An 18760-nucleotide genomic window follows, 5' to 3' on the forward strand; every position below is an offset into this window, starting at 1 on the left:
TGCATTGGTCAATACCCTCTAACTGTGAACACAGAGGTGGGCTGCTCTCTGTCCTCTTTATTGTTGTTATTTGTTGTCCCCTGGTACCTGCTACTTTTTACCTTGTTATTTTACTTTCTCTTTTTGCACTTTCCTGCCCCAGAAGACTTCATTTGTTCCTGAAGTTCCTGCTTGGCCATATAAGGAGGATCCAGCAAGGACCGCAGACCAGAAGGAAGAGCACAGGAAGGGAGCAAAGAGAGTTTTCCACAGGGGATTACATCTGAACCACACCTTGCCTTTGTTTGCAGAATCTGGGTTTACTCTCTCTTGAGCTGCAGAGTTTTCCTGCTGTGCATTAAGACAAGTGTAAATACAGACTGCTAGCCACAACCTGAATCTATAATGAATGACTCCTGAAACTGTTCAGAGATACTCCATGAATATTTTAGCTAGAAATAGTTAATAACTCAGCCTACAAATGCAGTATACCTGGAGATGTCTGCTACACGAGCAGAAAGCAGGCACAGTGTGGTAAATGAACCCAACACTTGTCTCGGTTTTCCAGATAATTCCTAAACTTTCTTTGTAACGTCTGAACACGTGAAATGAGGCCAATGGCAGAAATAGTAGTTAAGAGAAGTGGAAAAGAGATAAGTGGAAAACCTGTCCTCATATCTTCACAAACAAGGAATTTATAAAAAAGCTTGGAAGAAACTGCTAACATTTCTTTAACAATGTCATGGAGGAAAATAAAATACCAGGGACTGAGGCAATTCTGAAACTCTTCTCGGGAATTACAGCTGTGCTGTGTGTCTGGAAAGGAGAGTGCTTCAGGGCACAAAGCTGTTGCTTTCCTGCGCTCTCAGGCACCCACATGCTCAGCGTGACACAGCTTGAAGTAATCTGCAGAAAGAGAGCTAAAATGATTAAAGCCTTATTTTAGTCCTTCATAAACATATCTATGGTCATGGAAAAATAAAGTGTCTATCACTGCTTTTTCCTCTGCTCCCACTCATTTCAGTGGGACTGAGGAGGTATCATCAAGACTTCTGAAAGTAAGGTCTTGCTTGGGCTCTTCCATTTGCAAATTTCTCTTAGTGTCCATAAGCAGCAAAGCTTTACCTTAATCTACACAAAAAAACCTGTCCCCTCAATTTTGTCTAGATCTCATCAAAACCAAGCTTTGATTGATCAATATAAAGCAAAACCAGGTAAGAAACTGCAAACCATGTATGAACATTGTTTTTAAAAATTAGAACAACCGGTGTAAAATTTATTTCCTATATGGTATCCCTGGTAGCAGTTTTTAGTAGTCTTTTGTTATTTCAGTTATTGACAATTCCAGGTAACGCAATTTCAAACAGCTTTCAGTACCTCACTATAAATGGTAGTGTCTGAAAAGCAAAGTAGAACGTGCATCCTATATTTGCATTCAAGAAATACTGTGTATGCTACTTCAGACATGTCAGCAAAAAGACCATGCTACTACTAGTAGCTTATGACCCCTAGAAAGCCAGGAGCACAGGCAAGGGAAAGCAACCACCTCCGGAGGGGGATGGTCCTCTGTGAAGCCCCGAGGTCTGTCTGGGAGAACATGATGCAATGAATTGCCTGACATGGGGATAACTGCATCTCCACCACGACAGGGGGCTGCTTTGAGCAAGGAGGGAAGCAGCCCAGGAAAACTGCCTTTCCTGTAACGCTGTCAGTCTGCAGGGATGTACAAAAGAACACAAGTCTAGCAAGACAAAGGCTGTTCATGCCCTTCACCAGGACACATGGAAGGTCCACGCAGCAGCTGTGACCCTGAGTCCCTGCTTTGCTCCAGAGCATTGAAAGACCACGAGGTGATGGCAGTCCTCGGCAAAAAGCAGCAATCCAGAAGCAACCAGGTGTCAGATATGTTTGCGCTCAGATGACACCCACTTGTCGCCTGACTTCCAGAAGTCAGATGCCTGCCTCCTTCACGGCAGCTTTGAAAATCTCCACAAAGCCATTTCTCAGAAGTCTGCAGTTACTCAGCGCGAGTGCCCCCGTTCGCAACATTAAGATGGTGAAGTGCATTATTTATGGATTCAAATGGCACAATCTTCCTCCAAAGTTATCATCCCAAAGGGTATAATTGGGATAAAACCCTTGATTGTGTGCTATGGCCTAAGTAACACTTGGGCAGTAAATAACTCTTGGCTTTCAGCCACTTGATCAATAGTCAGAGCTGACTGAAGGCTTACCATCAAGGCATTCAAGAATAATTAAACATTTCAAAGAAATGAAAAATTTCATGGAAATAGCTATATTTTAAGGAAAACTGTTTTTTTTTTTTGTTTGTTTGTTTGTTTGTTTTTGGTAAAAATAAATAAATAATGGGAATAAAGACAAATTATTTTATTTTACCTTTTTCAACAATGTACAAACCTGTTACACAAATCGTTTCCACCTTTTGTCCTCATTAACCTCTTCCCTTCATTAATCCCCTTGTTTAGGTAGATGACTGTCTAACTGAAAGGAAGAATTACTACCTGGGAATAGCTCTAGTGCTTATGCTGCTGCCATCTTGGGAAGGTTTCAGAAGCAGGCCAAGAAAAGGTATTCAGATTCCAGCAAATATACTTTGTAATGTGAAACAGAGGAAATTGGATGAATTTACAGCATCCAAGAGACTCAAAGCTTTGATAAATTTACTGAATGTCTCCACAGTGCCATCACTGAAGTAAGCACCATTGTAGCTGTGTAGCCACAGTAACGCATCACTTGGCTTGTCAATTATCTCTGAGTTAATTAACTCTGAGTTTACACAGCTTTTAGAGCAAATTCTTTAGATAGTGGTTTTGATAAGTTGAACGGGCTTTCTGAGAACTTTTTTCTTATGAACTTTTAAATCATTTGCTACACTGCAAAGACATTTTCCTCTTTACTTTCATGTCTAAGTAGGAGATATTCTCCTTTTGATAAACGTATGAAAAGCATCCTTCTACCAGACACTATGAAACATAAAATTTCAAAAGCCAGTCCTAAAATAGGCCTCGTAGAAGCAGACCCAAGGGCAGGAACTGCAGGACTGAAATATCACATCTGTGAAATAATAGATCAACGGTCACACACACATCTAACTCCCAGTACTAAAGACTTCAGGGGCTGAAGAAAATGGTTCAGGTGCCTGTGACTACGTCTGGATATGCTTCTTTGGACTTAGGAGTTCTGACACCATTTGAATAGAAGGCATCACTGCCTCTGAGTTGTTGCTTTAATTGCAAACTTGTACCTCTCAGGAAATCTTGCACTCTTTCTCATTAGTGGAGGTGTCAATATATTTTCCCTTAAGTATCTGGCATTTGTATTGTCAGGGCTCAGCCCCCAGCTGAAAGCAGATGCATCTCCTATGAAGTTTTCAGTACCTCAAGACATTTAATAGCTTCTGGTTCATTGCTACTGAGCAGTGCTTGGCTTGCATCTGTTGCCGTGTAGGTGGGTGCATTACTTCCCTGTTCGTAAAATGGAATTACAGCACTTCTTTACATCACAGTTATGGTACTTGGGTAGATGGCCTCAACACAGTGAGCAATTTGACAACACTGTAGGACAGATTCCCTAGATAAGATTGTGATTTAAGTATAGAAAGGTTTGGCGATGAAAAGACCCTCCAAATCATTGTTCCCTATGGATCACTGGTGAGCCAGATGCTCCCCTTCTCTAACATCTGGCTAAAATTCATTTCTCTTTGGAATCCTTCCAACATGGTTCCCAATATCAAAAAATTGCACTCCCATACCTGAACTATTCAGCTCATATCCCCAGTCATTGCACTTTATGCAGTGCTACATAAATGTTCAGAGTGATGAAAGAAATATGAATGGAAGTTATGACTCAAAGGAGTAATTCCATATACACTCTGCATGCTGTATGGTAATGCATCCAGAGGAAAAAATTGATCTTGTAACATTTATCACTGAGATTTAGTGAGATTTACAACTAAGCTAGATTTAGCATCCCACTTGGGATGTGAAAAAAATGGGTAAAGATGGGGCTGCACAAATTTTAAGAGTGCCAAAAGGATACTGAGAAGTCTTGTGGTGCATGGAAGACAGTAGAGAGATAACCCTATTGGCCATAAAATTTGCTGTCTTGGCATAAGGTTATGAGTATTATGAATATTTTGTCAATGATACAGAGAATAAGGGCCAAGAAATGCCAGCAGCAATGAAGACTGCAAAGAGCAACTGGCGAAAGTGAACCAGAGAATTATACAACAAAGAATCAAAATATGTGGATGGATGTTAATTTCCTGAACTTAAAAGCCTACACTTACAAAAGAAAATAATTCATCAGGAATTAAAGCAGTATCAGGAATAAAGTGGAACAATTTTATATGAGCAACAGCAGTAACAGACATCTGACTGGGTTAGGAACCTGACTGTAGTATTATGTAACAAATGACCACTATTTTTCAGCTCAATTTTTAGATATGATTAGGAGGCTAATAGAAGAAAAGAAATCACAATAAATACAAGAGTCTGTGGCCAAGTGGTTCCGCAGGTTTTTGATCTAGCAAGAAAGCAGAGAGGGAGAAAAACTGTTGCCACTGAAGTGTTACCATTTGCCTTATTGATCTGCCAAGAAAAAAATTCTACAATCAAGTATCAAAATAATTAATTGGAAATGTTGATGGTAAAGATCCTGGAAAATACCATAAATCTTCCTAGCTGATTAATGTGATCTTTTAAAATACCATGATAAATGTTAATTATATGCAAATGGCAACAGTAAAGTTGTTAGAGCAGGACTGGAAGCTCGGTGATTAGCACCATTGCTCCTGGTTCCCTTGACCTCATGTAGTAAGCCTGAAAGCACATGTAATAAATAATGTCATGATCAATACACACTGAATCCTCCTTTTTTTTGAGCTGGGGAAAGATGGTGAAAACAGTACACTTCTTCATACTGCAGGAGATTTGGAAAAGACAGTCAAAACTCAGCCCATCAAGCAGAGGGCTGTGTAAGAAGGCATTGCAAGAGAAATGGAGCAGCTCATTTTCTTGCTTTCCCTTCACAAAGATGGTATCTCATCCCCTGAGCTTCATCTGCGGCATAACTTCACCTACTCCTCAAGTTCTCAGCTTACAACAAAATAAGGAGTACCTCTAATGCCTTTTATTCAAAATAAATAAATAAATAGATTGAATTCCTGTGCTTGCATCTCCTGACTTCATCCAGTGAGACTTCTCATCAGGAGAAACAGAGAAGCTTCACCTAAGAAGCTTCACCTAAGCTCATTGTCGGCTGAATATGAGCCAGCAGTGTGCTCAGGTGGCCAAGAAGGCCAACGGCATCCTGGCTTGTATCAGAAACAGTGTGACCAGCAGGGCTAGGGAGGTGATCGTCCCCCTGTACTCGGCTCTGGTGAGGCCACACCTCGAGTACTGTGTTCAGTTTTGGGCCCCTCACTACAAGAAGGACATCGAGGTGCTTGAGCGGGTCCAGAGAAGGGCGACGAAGCTGGTGAGGGGCCTGGAGAGCAAGTCCTACGAGGAGCGGCTGAAGGAGCTGGGCTTGTTCAGCCTGGAGAAGAGGAGGCTCAGGGGCGACCTTATCGCTCTCTACAGGTACCTTAAAGGAGGCTGTAGCGAGGTGGGGTTTGGCCTGTTCTCCCACGTGCCTGGTGACAGAATGAGGGGGAATGGGCTTAAGTTGCGCCAGGGGAGTTTTAGGTTAGATGTTAGGAAGAACTTCTTTACCGAAAGGGTTGTTAGACATTGGAACAGGCTGCCCAGGGAAGTGGTGGAGTCACCATCCCTGGAGGTCTTTAAAAGACGTTTAGATGTAGAGCTTAGGGATATGGTTTAGTGGGGACTGTTAGCGTTAAGTCAGAGGTTGGACTCGATGATCTTGAGGTCTCTTCCAACCTAGAAATTCTGTCTGTGTATTCTGTGTGAAGAATAACAGCGAGACTTTGAACGTGAGAGATATTTGCCTTTTCCTTCCCTCCTGGAGGTAACCGCAGAGCGACTGAGAGCTCAGTCTCTGATGCATTTATTTAGTATTTACTTGCATCAGAGGCCAGGCGTTCTATGGCATCTCTTTAGGAGGGATTTCAGAGGAAAATTCAGGTTTCCAGAAGACCAAAACTCACCAAAGATGCCTCTCAAAGTACTGCAGACCAACACTAAACAATAGGCTGTCTCTGGAAAAAGAAAATTCTAACTTTCTTGCAGGCTGATAAGGTTTCAGGTTTTTAAATTCATTTCTAGACTGCTAACTAAGTGTTTAGGTTCTTTGTTGATGCTCTGGAGCTTGCAAAGCTGATTGCAAAGGTGAGCTGTGCCACCCATGAGCAACATGCCCTGGTCCTTGAGCTGCATGTGCTGTCAAGGAGCCTTACAGAGGCACTCCCTGGAGACCCGAGGCAGGGAAGACGCTTCGTCTCACCACCATGAGTTGCAAGCAGCCAGCAACCCAACGAAGTTGCAGAGCAGACTACATGCAGCAGGGTGAGAAAGAAAATTACCAAAAAAAAAATAAAATCTCAAACTGATTCAGGTATTTGAGGAAAACTAATGTTTTGGGTACTTTCAAGGCACAGAAAGCACGAATTGTACAATTGCTATTAATAGCTTTTCTGACATCATTGTATGTTATTCTTCATGGCCCTGCTGCGTTTTTCTCCATTAGATGGTAACCACAGAAACCAGAAATCAAACAAAAAATGAGCTCTCAACAGTAGAAGCATGGCATTATGGCATAGAATGGTACTCTGCACGTTTGTTATCTGAGCCTGCCAGGCAGAGACAGAGAAACAGATAGAGAAAAAAGGGGTAGCTTTGAGATGTGTATTAAATCTCAGGATGTCAAAGCACAAACCCAAACATACAGTGTGTGCAACAAACTTCTAAAGAGAGAAAAGCAAAGAACTACTCAGTGAAATAGCTTTAGAAGATGGGGCTACATTTCTTCCTCCATAAATACAGCTCCATGATTTAGTCTCTCTTAGATGTTGAATATAAGCTGTCAGCAAGGAGACAGCTCTAGAGAATACTTAGATCTATGTGGTCAGTGCTCTGTAAGCTGCCTGCACACATCAGGATTCACTGCCTGTGGCAGTGCCTTCACAGGAGCAAGATTCATCCCCTAGTTACACAAAATCAGCCTCCCGGTCATACAGACAGCTAAAATATAAGGAAAAAACATGGATATCCCCATTCTTCAATAAGCTTCCACTTGCACAAATACAAACTTTCACGTCTGTTTGCACACAGAGCCTGCAATTTTAGGGGCAAAACAACCCAGACATGGATAACTTTGTAGAGACTAGAGATGCAACCAGTAACAGGGCTGCTTTAGGTAAATGTTGATCCTTTTGTACTGTTCTGCCTTGGAATAGGTCAGTCACCATATGGGCTGTATCTATCTTGTCTTCCAAATGAGTAAATTTTAGCTGAAGGAGAGAACAGAGAAGCACTTCTAACTCATCGCTACACAGCTCTGCTGCAAAACACTCTTGCAGCAGAAAGGCAAGCAGTTTCACAAAACCCCTTTATTCAATGACACCTCCATTTCCTCATACATGTGGCAGGGGAGGTGATTTCTGTTTGTACTCATTAGATGTAAAAAACCAAATCCCTTAAAGTCTATATTACCATTAAAGAGACAACCTTGGTTACGAGCCATCATACAGTTACTGCATTTAACATAGTTCATTTTGAATACAGGTAGATTGGCTAAACTTGACTAAACATCCACTTTCAATCTTCCTAACTTTGCTTCAGTCTTAGCCCTGCAGCACTCCTCTTTGCCTCATGTCAGGGATGACAAAGAAGTCGGGTAAGGTAAACTTCTTTGTCCCTCTCCAGACACACTAATTACCAGATCTGAAGAGTCAAGAGGTGAACTCCTCCCAGAAGCCACGAGATTAACTGGAAAAAAAAAAAAAAAAATCTAACAAACCATTCTCAAAAAATAATGACATTTTTCCCTGGAGCCATAAGGACTGGAAGCTTAAATTTTCTTTTGCCCTGTTTAAATAAAAAATGAATCTCTGTCACATATTTTTAAAAAAGAGTGCACTGACAAATAAACCAAAGACTTTTGCTGAAGCCATTTGGGTTGGCAATGTAGTTTGTTGCTTCTTCTCATGTTTTCTTTTCCTATTTCATAACCGGCCAAAATGCCCGAAGTATAAAACATTCCAGTTAATTTTCTGGAGCACATAGTGTTGGCAGAACTTCAGTGGGAACAGTTTAGACAGCCACTGAATGTTTTTGAAATCTCCCATTTTTCTGATGCAAAATGAAGCTCCACATTAATGGAGAAGGCTGCCACTTGATAGGAATAAGTCCTACATCTGGAAGAGAGATAGCAAAAGCAATAACTGTACCGTGGCTCTTATCTAGTGCTGGCTTTGTAATAGCAATAATAGTTATCAAGTCAGTGAATGCAAAGCTTAATTCGTATTTTGCAACACCTTAGAAATTTCGAAGGGCATCTAGGTAAAGCTAAGTGCTCTGCTCTCGTCAGTTCATTTAGTGCTGCTCTGTACCTCTTTACCCCATACTCCCCATGGGCGACAGGGGCCCTTCCAGCACAGGCTGCGTGCTCCTACGTGGGTGGAGATCATGGCCAAGGAGACCCCAGCAGTGCAGTAGCCTAGAACAGCCTGTTAAATCAGATGGCATCAGATCCCATGTTTTAGGGTGCAGGGTGTACCCCAGTTTTTCTTACCCAAGGAAAACTGCACCTGAAACATGAGTCGCCTTGGAAAACAAGGAGTCTACATACAGGCATAAAGTAGCAGTAGCAGCTGGTCTCTATTTTCTTACTGGATAGTTTTTATACAAAGGTGTTCATAACTTCTTAAAATTAATCCTAGCAAAATTCAGTTTTGAGGGATTTGTTATTTGATTATTTTTTTAATGTTATGAATAGAAACTGTTCCTACAGCTTCATATTTCTGACAAATTCTACTTTCTGCTTTTAAATCACCTTTTGTTTAAAAGGAAGATAAGTGTTAGAAATGAGAAACAGCAGAATTAAAGTAAAATGTTTAAACCTAGTCAGATTTTTTTCATTTTCATTTTATGAAAATGTTCAGCAATAAATTCTCACTTCCATTAAAAACGTAGTAAAATAAGGCAAATACTTCTGCCTACTCTCTTAAAAATATGCAAAAATACATTATTGAATACGAAACTAAAAATATGTGTGGTCTGTGATGTTTAACAGGTCTCCAAAGAAAACAGTATCTGTCTTGATTTGTGTAAAAAAAAAAAAAAAAAAAAAAGTAGAAGTTGTGAAAGCACTTAATGAAAGTAATCCATTTGAAATGGAAGAGGAGAAAGGATTTATTTAATAGAATGGTTAAAAAACAGATATCTGCTAGGAGTGACAGTTTTGAAACTAAGTATTATGTTAGCTAGGGATAATTCCTATTTTTCAAAAAGCTGGTTTTATAAAGATTAGCCCAGCTCCCTCCACAGAGATAGGGTGCTGCAGGCGGTTGCTGTAACACGTCTGCCCAAATTACAATGAATGATGGATTTATTACCTTTCAGTGATCCTCAGAGAAACATGGTTTGCAAGTGTAACACGGGCTTTGTCAACCACAGTGGATGCAAAGGCTAGTTACATTCTCTTTTCCCCTTCCCCAGCTCAGGATGGGCCACAGAAGCACCTTCCGTATGCAGCAGCTGAAGCACAGAAAAATTCCCCTCTGCAAAGGGAAGCCCAGGCTGAGGCCTTGGTTTATTCCAACCTTACTTGTTGTAAGACTTGCCTAAGATGTCCTTGATTCTGGGCAGTTTTGGTTCCTGACACCAGCCTGTCTGACTTCCTGGGAAGACAAAGCATGAATTAATAGTGCATAGAGGGTGGAACAGTAGGTCTCATTATTTGCACACTTCATTAAATGACTCTTTAATGGGATTAAAGATTTGCCACTGCCCAGCAAGACCCCCTATCACTTGCACACATTTCTGAACACAGTACTAGCAAGCAGCTCAGCTGGAGGGGGAAAAAAAAAAGTATAGTAGTAGAACTGAAATAAACACACAGAAACAAGTCAAATTGCTTAAAAGTGAAGTAACCTGCCCGTAGCTAACCCCTCTTTGCAGCATCATGGCATTGCAGACCTGGGACACTCCCAAGCTGGTGTATCCGTGCTCACCAAGACATAGCTACCCACACCTTGCATGGCCCTGCAAAAATAACCACGCTGCAACGTTAGCATCCCTTCCAGCCTCAAAAATGCTCATGTCTGATGAAGACCACAGCCAGCTGTAAGGGCTGGAGGCAGCACTAGGGGCACAGAATGGCTTCATTTCTGACAGATTCCTCACATACAGCTGACTTGGTGGCTAACAGTGGATGTCTGCTGCTTTACCCAGCGGGGAACATACTGCTGGGGCAAGGCGGGGAGATACAACGCTCCCTGATTTGTGTGGCTGCTATTATTTATGTTCTAGATTTTTCATGGAAAACCAAGGTGTGATTTATATTAGGCAGAGAGTCCATTGTTCAGCATCTCAGTCCAGCGCTGCCAGGATATTTAGGGCACTCTTCACTGGGAACCTGTTTGGGTAAACCCTCAGTGATAAAGGCATTCAGATCTCCACAAAAACAACAGCAGACCCCGAATCACACCGATTGCCAGTGTGTTCTGGGGGAGTTAAATGGCTCTGATGTTTTTAAACTAAGGCAACTAAGTGCCTGAGGAACCTAGATGCTCTGGAAAGAAATGAGGAAGTATGAAAGATTTACACTAGAGCCCTACACAGATGCCTATGCCTATGCATCTGTGTAGAGCAAAGGTTTGCTGCCTGCATCTGGCTGCTGGGGCACAGCCTGCTTATTGCCTGCTCCGGTGGGGAAGGAAGCACTGCTCAGTGCAAAGGAGACATCGGTTTTGCGAACCCATTTCTTTTGCTGCCTTACAGCCCATCAAACTCTAAATCTGTATCATAAAGCATGGCACAGCCAGTACCCCCAGCACATCGCAGGAATCAAAACACAGTGATTCTGCTCCTTCCTCCTCGCCCCATGCAGCCCTGGGGAAATTTATCTGCAAGAACAACTGGAAAACTACAGCTAAAGTACAAAGATGTGTGATGGGTTAGACACTGGCTGAAAAGGGAAGAGGCAACAAAGGGCTTAGTGGGGATGTTTCTTCACAACTCATTTTCCACACGTCAGTCAGGTCCATTTCCTTGTCTCAGAGGGAGCCGCAGTTGTAGGGAAAGGAGATTCATTTTCCTGTTTTATGTGAAAGATCTTCTCCACTGCACTTGATTTTTCAACACCTGTCCCCCACAATACCACATCCAAGCTGCTTGCCAGGTACACAGCTCAGTACACATCACAGCCCAGTTTTAATTTTGCCCAGATTGGGAATCAGCCCAACAGAAAAGCAGAAGCCATGGCCAGGGCAGGAGTAGGTTTTGCTTTGACCCCACAGGATTAGAAGAGAGGGAAGTGTCCTGAGCCATACAGCTTTGGTGTAGCTCCACGTTTTGGAGTCTTTGTGTACAACTCCTGAAAAGTGTCAGAAGTGCTAGGCCCAGGAGTGGTTTCCTAAAGCTGCTGGCTGTAGGGATGCTCCAGAAAGCCCCTTCTGTGGCAGAGCTTTGGCACTTGACTCCAGTGCCCTCATCTCCACAGGACAGACAAACCCCCAAACCCTACCCAGAGGGATTCGCAGCCCCAGCATTATAATGTTGGTGAATTTGGCACAGCACTGGCACCTGCTAAGCCCTGCAAAGGGCTTTCAGTTCAGCTAATGGAAAAAGGCATATTTCAGCAATGCAGAGGCTGAAATTCCAAAGGTAATTTAGGGGGTAGCAGTCACAAGTGCATGACACTTTCTGACCTTTCCATTCTGAGCACCCACTTACTGCATTTCGCACGATCTGTTCTGACTGTTATCACGGTGCTCCTGCCTTCTGGGACATTAGGGCCTGCTCCATCCATGCAAAGGCTAATGAGTAATCAGAGAATTAAAGAACAGAAGTAGCCTCTCTAGAGGCCATTTATGATTTCACATGCTCACCGAAAGTGCTAAACTGTTCACTGACAGAAGCCAAAAGTACCATCTCCCTGGTGCTATCGTGATGAAGAAGTACTTAAAGCACTGACACCAACAACAGATAAATGTATCTCTTTAAAACATAATTTTAGAAATCAAGGTCAGCTCATGCTGAATAGAGGATACTATAGCTATTCAGTAAATAAATATTTATGTTATTCTTCCCCTGAACCTCCACAACTAGGTATGAAGCAGGACTAGCATATCTCCTGCTGGGGCTGGGTAAGTGAATAATATCAATACTCTCAATATTTTGACGGGTGTCAAAATAGAAAACCACAAAAACACATTACATTTCTCATAAGTAAACGCTCCTCAATATGCTTATAATAAAAAAAAAAAAAAAAAGATTTTAAATGCATTCAGAAAAAGCAAAGCTAGTGGTTTTCCAATAGGGATGAAACGCAAATCCACAGAACACACTATATTATTTTTGCATTCTCAGATGACTTGCTTCCCTCAGCAATGCTCAGGGTTTTTTGTTGCATGGGAAGATCAGTGGAAAGAGCATGTCAATGGCATTTCTTTGGTGAAGGGAGATGAGGACACTATGCAGGCACACATGCAACCCATGTCCCTTATTTTGAGAGTTCTGTATCGACATGCAGCCATGGTCTGCCAGACTGTACTCAAGTTAAATTGGACCCAATTAATGCTTGCTAGCCCTGCTGGAATACAAAAAAATAAAAAGATGAAATACAGAAATACAAAAATGCTCAGCAGTCTTTGCTGTTAAACCAATGCAGTTTTGTTTGTACATCTTAGCAGTGTTGACAGCGGGAGGATTGCAGAGGCCAGAACACCACCCCGAGGAGCCCAGCAAGGCAGCAGAGAGCCCTTAAGCACAGTCAGTGTTTTATAGATTTTACATATTCATTTTGTTGCCTTAGGATCACTGGTTCATAAGCCTCATTTTTTTTGTTTTTAATTTGCAGCACTGATCACTTCTGTTAAGCTGCCTTCAAATTTCATTAGGATGAAATTTCGTGTATTATTCTGAAGTCATTATTCTTAAGTCATCTTAAGTCACTATTGCAGTCATATTAATTTATCAAACAAGAAATTCCAGCAAACAATCCACACATTCCAGCCTCCAAAAATCCCTTTTATTCCCCCTTTTTAATCCTTGTCATCTGGGATCTAGATAAATCTAGCTACAAACATTTCTACACTGAAAGCCCATTTGATGACAAGCTTCCTGGCCGGCATTCTTGCAAAAGTTCAATGCCACAAAAGGGCTGTCAGAGAAACACCAAAGGAGCAAATGTTGAGGGGAGGAGGGGGTGCCTAGACAGACAGCTCTGCTTCTACACACACCTTTTCAACTGCTGTAATTCCCAGCACAGTCAGATAGAAAACCTCTAGTCTGACACAACTGCTAGCATAAACACCCATGGCAAGGCTGGATCTAACCAGTAAATCTCATTATTTTGTCCTAACCTGCAGTAAAGCTAAGTGTATTTTCTTGCATAAGAGAGAAAACGTTAAAATCCTGACCTGGCAAAGGAAAATGGCCGGAAGGTTCTGATTTACTAGAAAGCAAAGTGGAGGAAGCTGCACCTTGCCAAAGAATTGTAGGTATTGATTTTGCCTTCAGCCTCAGTGACAGTGGCTAAAAGCTTTCCTGTTCTGCTGGAGAAGAGGTGGTAATTTAAAAATATATATATTGTAATGTTTGCTCATAAAGCGGTGTGTGCTGCTGCAAAACGACAGAGGAGCTTTTGGGTACTAAGCAGATCATGGGGTTTGAAAGGTGGAGGTTTTTCACTGTCAGCATGTCGCTCCTTCCCCTTCTTATATTTGAGTAGTACTTGATAAGTAGATTGAAGATGAAAAATGTTTTAGCTTTAAAATAGCTCATTTCAGCCTTCAGAGTTCCTAGGAGAAATGACACCCTCCTTCGAAATGAAGAAGAGGTAAATACCATTCAAACACTTCTGAAGGAAAAAACCTTACCTTGTTCCTGTTAAGCATTAAATATAGCATTTAAGCTTCCAGCAGACCTATTTCCTATGTACCTTACCGTCACAGAGAGAAAAGAGCCCAAGTGACTGTGCCAGGGAGGTACCTGGACACGTGCAGCTCAGCGTGCTGCTGGCTGAGGCTGGACCTCTTCACCAGACCAGCAGCCTGCCTTCCTGGGGGCAGCCAGCTCACGGAGGTGCTCCCATCTTCTCTGTCTGACCGGGACTGCTACGGGGTGATGGAAACTTCTGGCTGCAATGTGCAGCCTAGGACAGCCTGCTTGGGGTTGGACGTCCAATTGACAGGTGGATAAGGCTAGGGGAACCACTTTCACCCACCACACATGAGGTGTAGGTGAGAAAAGGAGGCTAGGCAAGGCCTGCCAAGCAGCACCCAAGGGACCAGCAGGATGAGTGCCACTTTCCCCCACTGGTGGGGCCTCTGGGACACGGCTGGGACCCATGTAGGGAGCATGAAACTTGCCTGGTGTGGACTGCAGGTGGGCACTGAGCACAGATCAGCCCCCACACGGCAGCGCTTGGTGGCAAAGAACCAGGATGAAGTAAACCCAGTGTTTCTGGCTACATCATAAAACCCTTCCCAGAAGTGCTAAAACTTTAATTGAATTGCTGTTTTCAGTCATTTGATTTTAAAGACCTACCTCTTTTCTGGGAATATTGGGTCTCTAACAACCGTAGTATATCAGAGCAGCATCTTTATGTAATTAAACCAACCTCACAGCAATTTCCAGACTGACTGCTCAGTACAGCAGTCCCTGGGCTGTCCGAACCTTACTCAGTAACTGCTCTTCAGCTAGCCTGCTCTTGGTGATGGTGGAGGAACATTTTGACTCAAAGAAGAGGGAGGAAAAGGAGAAACGCATCCCTTCCTGACTGCGTGGCCCCTCTCCCCTCCCCACAGCCTCCCATCCAAAGGCTACACAGCAAATCCCATCCCCTCATTTGGGATGCCTGACGATGATTTACTGAAGCCCAGACATGAATGGCAATTCCACACAAGTGAGGCAGCCCAGAGCCTCCGTGACTGTTGCACAACATAGCTGGAATAAATCAAAACAGCTGCCTTGAAATTAATTGCAAGGATACTGGTGCATACACTAACAAGAGATCTGGTCCCTCTGACTTGAACAGATTGTGGTTTATTTCCCTGGTGCCTCAATTCAGAAAGAGACTATTTAAATCAAATACTACGCTTTAAATCATGTCCCTTCTTGAAAGTAGCTGTTATTTACTCCCCAATTTCATTGCAGACACTGCAGCCCTCATTATTCAAGCATAATTACAAGAGGAAAAACAAGCATTCTTCATATAATTATACCAAACACTTTACTTTTAGTTCATTAGATCTCTGGTATCTTTCTCCCATTCTTCACGCATCCTCTTATTTTTGTTGCTCTTCAGTGGCTGCTGTTTACCTGGCAGACCTTTCCAGTTTACATACACGCACACACACATATATATATATACACACATACACACATGTGTGTGTGTGCATGTGCATACTGCAAGTATTTTTATACTGTAACCCCCAGTAAGGTGCCTAAACAGCTGAAATTATTTCTTCCAATAAAATAATCTCTTGAATTTATTGACCATGAACTTTAAACAACACTTGCAATTGTTGCTTACCCATTTCTCCCAAGAAAGGCCATCAATTTTTTACAACGTTTTGCACTATAAAATGTTGTCTGAAGCACTTATTCTTTTCAGCTTGCTTTCTTTCATTATTCTGCTGCCTTTTTTTCCTTCCCCTGGTCATTCATTAGCTTGTAACATCAAGATCCTAACATGCAGAGCAGGTCAAATCAGTGGTGCATAGACAACAGGACTGCAGCCATCTGATGTCAGTCACTGCCCCATCTCAAGGTACTACAGAAAGCCAACACGAGTCTCCTGCCGTCTTCTAGAGAATGAGGTTCCAGTGTTATACCTTACAGTCCCAAAAGGATTCTGATTCTCCCCTACAAGACATTAAAGCAGTTCCTTAAACAGCTGTGGAAGTTTCAGTGCTAGATCGTGAACTTTTAAAACATTTTTTCAAAAGAAACCCCCCAAACATTACCATAGACAGAAATCAGGATCAAAATATCTATACTTCTGTGGTTCTGTTTGTTTGTTTGTTTGTTTTTCAGAGAATATTTATGCTCGTCCCATTTTTTTGTGGCTATATTCCAGCATAGCACTGACTGAGAAGAACATGGCATTCGAGATGAGCACAATGTGACTAGGGCAGCCTCCCAGAACTGACATCTGGCTCATGCAAAGACTTGAAGAAGGAAAAAACAAGGTGATTTCAAACCACCCAAAGCCAGAGAAACATACCAAGCAAAGTGCTGGGTTGAAGAAAATTAGAACAGGATTTATGTCAGAGCAAACTTCCTGCCGACTCTAGAGCACTGTGGGTCCTGGGGAAGCTGCACTGGCTTCTTCTTGAAAACTCTAGTCTAAGTAAAAATCCATTTAGTCTAAACAGTAACATTTTCTCCACAAAGTGGCGAAGTATCATAGCAAAGTGGATTAATTACTGAGCTAGCATCTTTCCCCTGACTGGTGATAAAACTCCAAGTGAAGAGGACAGTCAGTAGTCAAAGCACTGCAGTAAATTTGTGTGTTTAATATCAGGGAGTATAGAAGTGATGTCTCCAAAATCAGGAGGATTGTTTTGATTTTTGGGGAAGAATGATGCTGCTGAGAAGGATTTGCACAGCCCCCCTGGTGTAGCTCTGATGCACCAGTTTTCTGGCTAAAGTCAGCTCAGCACATCCGTAACTGAGAGAATGTCACTGATTTCCTTTCTTCAAAATAAAGGATTGAAAATGTTGAAGGAGTGTATAGAAATGCCCTCTGAAAGATGATAAAAAGCACGGGGAAGGTCTATAGAAATCATTGTTTTGTACTTTTGCTTTTTTTAAGCTGCACAATACTCATGAAACATTGTGGCCAGCTGTTGTTCTCACACAAAGAGGGTATCACTGTTGTGATGACAATGATAATGATTCCCCCAATGTGAACACAAAGTGAAAGACACTATCTTATAAAGCATATAGAAGACAGGATGGAAGTGCTTATTGCTTAAACAATGACATTTTAAATGAATAGACACAGTTGCGAACTGGTCTGTATCTTAGCCTTGCACAATCTTAGATCCATTTTTGCAAATTTAGATACTTAGAGGCTAATTCATACAAGATATGACTAGAGGTGTTTTGAGGCAACTGTCAGAGAAGTGGAAGGATTCTTAGTATCAGCACTTACTTTTAAGTAACATTATCGCTATTTTCCTTGAAAATAAAGGTCATTTCTAACCATGCACAGGAGCACTTGGTACAGACACAGAAAGGTATGTTTGACTGCTGATAGCTGTCTGATACCAATGTTTCTCTGTTTGTAATCCAGCTTTTAACCTTTAGCCGGTTTGTGGTGGTAACACCTTTTATCCAAACAGAAATAAACCTCAGCAGGTTTCTTTCATCATCCCACATTTTGCAAGCCAGTCTGAAGCATTCTTTTGCTGATTTAATCCCTCAATTTTTCTCTGACCCCTCTAATTCTTAACACCGTCCTGGCAGGCAAATGTCAGACACAGCGGAGCAGGGGCATTCAAGTGGTTGTAACAGCATTCCCAACCCTTGCCTATCTTCTCTTCTGCAAGATGAGGTACGTGCAGGCATAAACACAGACTCTGGGCACCTAGAGAGCCAACAAGACAGAATGTGCTCATGTAAAATGGATTTTTAGCTGCCTGATATTCATGCATTCAGCCTGGCTTCCCCGTTTCCCCACCAAACAGACGTTCAGAGAGCAGACAGGCAAACACACACTAGTTCTTTGATAGTGGGTTTATCCTCCTCACCTGTTTAGAAGTTGTTTATCAATATGGGAAAGAGAAAAAATGTGGTACAGACAAGGTCTGCAGCTCACATGAACCCTCCCCAAAGGCAAAACACTAATGTCTGTTCTCACAGTGGTTAGTTATAACAGGGGACTCCCTCCCTGCCTCAGTACGTCACTGAAGATGAGGAATTACACAGGGGATTTAAAGGAGGAGCAAATCTCATTCTAACTCTAATCTTCAGAATGGTAATAATGAAGGAAGTGAAATCTATGGGTATTAAACACAAAGAACAGAAAGAAGTCCTGGAATGGAAATACAGCTTACTGCTTATGTCAGGCTCTAGGAAGAAGTAAAACCACCCAAGACAAAGCATAAGGTGGAGAAGGTTCTTACTCCTGGCTAGGAAGCCAGGCATTTCGGAGGCAGGGTACTGGCCCAGGAGAGCTGTTCGGATCAAACCTGGCAAACTCTATTTTCTCAAGTTTGAAAATGCATTTTCATCTATTGTCAGGAGAAGTGTATTAGTAGCTCTGAGCTTGCTTTTCAGCCTTCCATGCAATTAATTAAAACCAACCCTTTGCTTTCACTATCAAGTGGAAGAAAATAAGCTGCTCTGTGGAAGCTTACACCACAGAGAATACTGTGCCAGAGGGTGAGAGATCACAATTTTTTTATTTTTATTTTTTGCGTTCTTTTATATCTTTACTCTGTTGCATAGAAGTTGAAAGATTTAGAGAACGCTTCTCAATCTGCTTGCAGTTCTTTATCATTTAAAATGCAATTTCTAGGAATATTATTTCTTGCTTAAAATATAAAGGACAGCTTTTACTGTGACAGAAACACATGGTTTCAGTATTAAAAATAGACCCACAGGGTCCTCTGTATGTTAAG

General features: G+C 42.0%; 1 long non-coding RNA gene across 3 annotated transcripts in view; it reads right to left on the reverse strand.

Moving 5' to 3' along the window:
• Positions 1-9426: 9426 nt before the first annotated feature.
• LOC110354508 (uncharacterized) overlaps positions 9427-18760 on the reverse strand; it is a 31264-nt gene continuing 21930 nt past the window's right edge. The window contains exon 4 of one of the 3 annotated variants that reach the window (XR_011807822.1): positions 9427-9802. This is a non-coding gene — a long non-coding RNA (uncharacterized lncRNA). Of the gene's footprint in view, positions 9803-16811; positions 17725-18760 lie in introns of those variants that run through there. The other 2 variants (XR_002406579.4, XR_002406578.4) reach the window with 2 other exon arrangements.

The sequence above is a fragment of the Anas platyrhynchos genome, chromosome 3 (assembly GCF_047663525.1).
Source record: "Anas platyrhynchos isolate ZD024472 breed Pekin duck chromosome 3, IASCAAS_PekinDuck_T2T, whole genome shotgun sequence".
Taxonomy (NCBI): domain Eukaryota; kingdom Metazoa; phylum Chordata; class Aves; order Anseriformes; family Anatidae; genus Anas; species Anas platyrhynchos.